Here is a 4,667-nt window from a genome sequence, read left to right as displayed (position 1 = left end):
GCGCGAGTACGCAAGGCGATAAGGAAGGCCCGGTCACAGACGCATGCGTTGCGCGACTTTATGCAAATTGAACTGTTATGTTGACCTGCCACTACATATGACGTGTTTCGTACAGGGCGGTGCTTGAGAGGGTTTCTTTTTTTAAACAGTGTATAATAAATAGCACAGAAGAGTCCTTAATCCGGACCAATCGCGTCTCTAGGGCAACTGTAGAGATACTAATGTAATTGTACCCCCTGTAAGTTGTTGACCAAACAGGTACCATAAACATGCAATCCTGTATGCCCTTTAATTGGAAGGAAGACTCGTTGAATAAGTAGGACAACTTTGGAGGAAGCCTACGCATTCGGATGTAAGTCGGGATTCCACTCAGGGGAGGCTACTTCTTTGTGGTTTGCTTTTCAAAAGAATTGCTGCAGACATAGAATCCCAAACTTAACGTACAAAACGAGTGGTTTTCGGTTTCCACAGGCAGTCGAAGGATACACGTTTTTCAGCTTTCACATTAACCATGTAGGAAGAAACAAAGTACTGCAGACAGTCTCCTAAAAAAACCAAAAAATCCAGCTTCCTCTTAGGAACGTAGGAAGCTCTCAAGGAGAGTTCTCCAGAAGAAGTTTAACATTTTTTAATGTATGCAACCATGGCAGCTAGAATAGTATATGTGCAGAAATGGAAAGACAATAAAATGCTCTCAAAAGAAGACTGGTTGATAAAATTTTTGGAATATGCTGAGATGGCAAAACTTACAGCACTTATGAAGAATGAAAACGTGGAATGTTTCAAAGAAGATTGGAAACCATTTTTACTTTTAAGAACTATTTTTCTAATATCGACGTTTCAGCAGGGTTTGAAATATAGTAATAACAGCAGGTTGGGTAAAATTGAGTAGCAATGTGGAGTATGTATGTTTTGAATTATTATAGCAATGGTTTATATGTATAGTTAATGTGAACCGTGCAGACAGGTAAGCGGGAAGTCAATATTTACTTAATCAAATAAATGAATGTAGTTGGATTGTAAAGCTATTGTAAAAGCCAATAAATTTTTAAAATGTTTTTTTTAAAAAGGAACATAGAAAGCTGCCATATACTGAATCAGACCATTGATCTGTCTAGCTCAGTATTATCTTCTACACAGACCTTTCAGCAGCTTTTCCAAGCTCTCAGGCAGGAATCTCTCTCAGCCCTATCTTTGAGAAGCCAGAGAGGGAACTTGAAACCTCTTTCCAGAGCGGCTCCATCTCCTGAGGGGAATATCTTACATTGTCATTGAAAAGGAATTCACTCTCATTTGCTACCAGATAATCTACTCTCAGAACACCTCAGAAACAACAAAACCCAGTACCCAATGGGCTTGTGGGTATGGGGGTGGTTGGCACCCTATGTGCACTACACCATCACTCGCTCTAGGCCACTCTGGTGCCCCCCAAGTGGAGTTATGGGGCTGCTGAAATCCCCATTATTCCCTATGGGGGGAAAGCATAACAATGTGCAAACTCCAGAAATTCTTTAAAAATCACCCTTTCACCAATTCCTTTGGAATCTGCATGTAACAGGCATCCATTGGGGCACTACCACCCAACCCACTCTTCTGCCCCGAAGCCCCTTTTCTGCCTCAAATCAGCCCCAAAGACATACCAACTTCAGAAATTCTTTAAAAATCAACCCTTTGCCCAATCACCGAAACCTGGGTGGTAGCAGGCATCCATTGGGGCACTACCACGTGACCCACTGTGACACTCCTAGGAGGCATCCACAAGCAGAAATGGGCACTGTCTGTCCCCATGGTCCCATGGGTGGATGCAGCACACATCAACAACAGCAGAGCTTTGCAAAGAACAAGGTTTCCAAAGGTCATGCACATCCACTGTGTCCCACCATCCTCCACCAACAGAAATGCAATTGATCTACACACAACAGTGTGAAACAACAATGAAATGCACTGCCCCATGCGCCCCCTCCCAATGCAGGGTAACAGCAGCAGCAAGCAAGCGTGATATCACAGATGCAGCAGACTAGGGCCAACAACAGCCCTCCCTGATGCAGGGAGCACTCACTTGTCCTAGCCCTGAGTGCCAGCACAGCAGCAGTGCCCCATCTCACCATTCTCGGGCTGGCAGTGCAACGGTGCCTGTGTGCGTGTCTGACTGGATGTGTCAACAGCAGTAAGGGGGAGAGATTATGACACATCTTGGTCGGGATGAGCTGCCATGGTGTGGGAGGCACTGCATAGGGGGTGATACGAGTCACCCACCCTCCACAGCCAACTCAGGGTAGCCCAGCAGGCAGAGGTTGGCCTTCAAGAAGACCAGCTGCTTGATCAGCATCCAGACATGAGCATAGAGGGATCACCACGTCCCTGGCATGGAGAACAAAGTCTCGCACAAGACACTGGTTGGCGAGCATGACAGGAACTGGCCAGCAATGGTTGACAAGTCCGGCCAGACGTTCTATTTATTTATCAATCAAATTTGTACACCACCCCAAACTTTTGTCTCTGGGCAGTTAACAATAGCATAAAACAAGTTAAAATACGTATATACAAAAACTTAAAACAATTTAAAAATTTAAAAATCACCTACAAACTAAAGCCTTTAAATTTTAAAGAACAGAAAAAGCTTGGGTGAAGAGGTGGGTTTTCAAATGCTTTCTAAAAATTGTCAGAGATGGGGAGGATCGTATCTCAGTAGGGAGCGCATTCCACAGTCTCGGGGCAGCAACCGAGAAAGCCCGTCCCTGTGTGGCCACCAGCCGAGCTGGTGGCAACTGGAGATGCATCTCTCCGGACGACCTCAGTGGGCGTGGGGATCATAATGAAGAAGACGTTCTCTTAGATACCCGAGGCCTAAGCCATATAGGGCTTTATAAGTTATAACCAGCACTTTGTATTTTGCCCGGAAGCCTATTGGCAGCCAGTGTAACTCTGTCAACAAAGGAGTGATGTGATCTCTCCAAGATGACCCAGAGACCAACTTGGCCGCCTCATTCTGTACCAACTGAAGCTTCCGTACAAAGGCAGCCCCACATAGAGCACATTACAGAAGTCAAGTCTGGAGGTTACCAGCATATGTACCACTGTTCTGAGGTCGTTCATCTCAAGAAATGGATGCAGCTGCTTTATCAGCTGAAGCTGATAAAAAGCCCCTCTGGCCACCACCTCAACTTGAGATACCAGGAAGAGGTGTGGATCCAGAAGTACTCCCAGACTGCAAACCTGTTGCTTTTGGGAAAGTGTGACCCCATCCAGAAAAGGGAGATCAAAATAGTGTCTAGAGTTCTGACCCCGCACAATAAGTACCTCTGTCTTATCTGGATTCAGTCTCAGTTTATTCTCCCTCATCCAGCACATTACTGCTTCCAGGCAAACATTTAGGGAAGTTATGCCATCTCCTGAAGAAGTTGACATGGAGAAGTAGATCTGGGTGTCATCAGCATACTGGTAACACCCCGCTCCAAATCCCGATGAACTCTCCCAGCGGTTTCATGTAGATGTTAAAGAGCATTGGAGAAAGTATGGGGCCTTGGGGGACGCCATACTTAAGCTCAGATTTTGAAGAGCAACAGTCTCCAATTGACACCATCTGGAATCTGTCTGAGAGGTAGGAGCAGAACCATTGTAAAACAGTGCCTCCTACCCCCAACAATCTCAGATGTTCCAGAAGGATACTATGGTCGATAGTATTGAAAGCCACCATGAGGTCCAAAGGGACCAACAGAGTCAAACTATCTCTGTCAATTCCCAATTGGAGATCATCCATCAGGCCGACCAAAGCAGTCTCCACTCCATAGCCTGCCCGAAAGCCAGTTTGAAATGGGTCTAGATAATCAGTTTCCTCCAGGACTGCCTGGAGCTCAGAGGCTACCACCCTCTCAATTACCTTGCCCAGCCATGAGAGGTTGGAAACAGGCCTATAGTTGCTCAACTCTGAGGGATCTGATGCAGGCTTCTTAAGAAGAGGTCTAATAATAGCCTCCTTAAGACAAGGAGACATCCTGCCCTCCCTCAGAGAAACATTTATGATTTCTACCAGGCTTCCTATAACAACCTCCCTGCTAGATAGAACAAGCCATGTTGGACAAGGATCAAGAGAACAAGTGGTAGGCCTCATCATTCTGAGCAGCTTGTCCACATCCTCAGGAGTCACAAACTTAAATGATCCAGTCGAACCACATAACAGGAGTTGCTGGACACCTCCAGTTCAGACATAGAATTAATTGTGGAGTTTCCATCTAAGTTGGCCCGAATCTGAGAGATTTTATCTGCAAAAAATTCTTTAAACACATCACAGCGGGTAACTGATTACTCCAAATTCTGGTTCAAGGGGGGGGGCACACACTAGCCCCCTCACAACCCTGAACAACTCCACTGGACGTGAACTCGCAGATGCAATATGGGCAGAAAAGAACCACTTCTTTGCCACCAGTATTGCCTGAACATAGATCTTTAAATGTCCTCTATGTCGTAATCTGTTGGATTCGAGTCGAGTCTTTCTCCACTTGTGCTCCAGTAACCTATCTTGCCACTTCAGCCCCAATAGATGATGATGCATTGCCCCAAACTGACACTGCTCCGTCTCCCGGCCTTCAACCAGCTCCTGCAGGTAGAGCAGAATAGACTGGCACGGCTGCAGGAAGCGGCAGGTTTCTCCTGTCCCCCTGGCAAGG

Source organism: Hemicordylus capensis, chromosome 2, assembly GCF_027244095.1.
Source record: "Hemicordylus capensis ecotype Gifberg chromosome 2, rHemCap1.1.pri, whole genome shotgun sequence".
NCBI classification, from domain to species: domain Eukaryota; kingdom Metazoa; phylum Chordata; class Lepidosauria; order Squamata; family Cordylidae; genus Hemicordylus; species Hemicordylus capensis.
Note: the sequence above shows the minus strand (reverse complement) of the source record.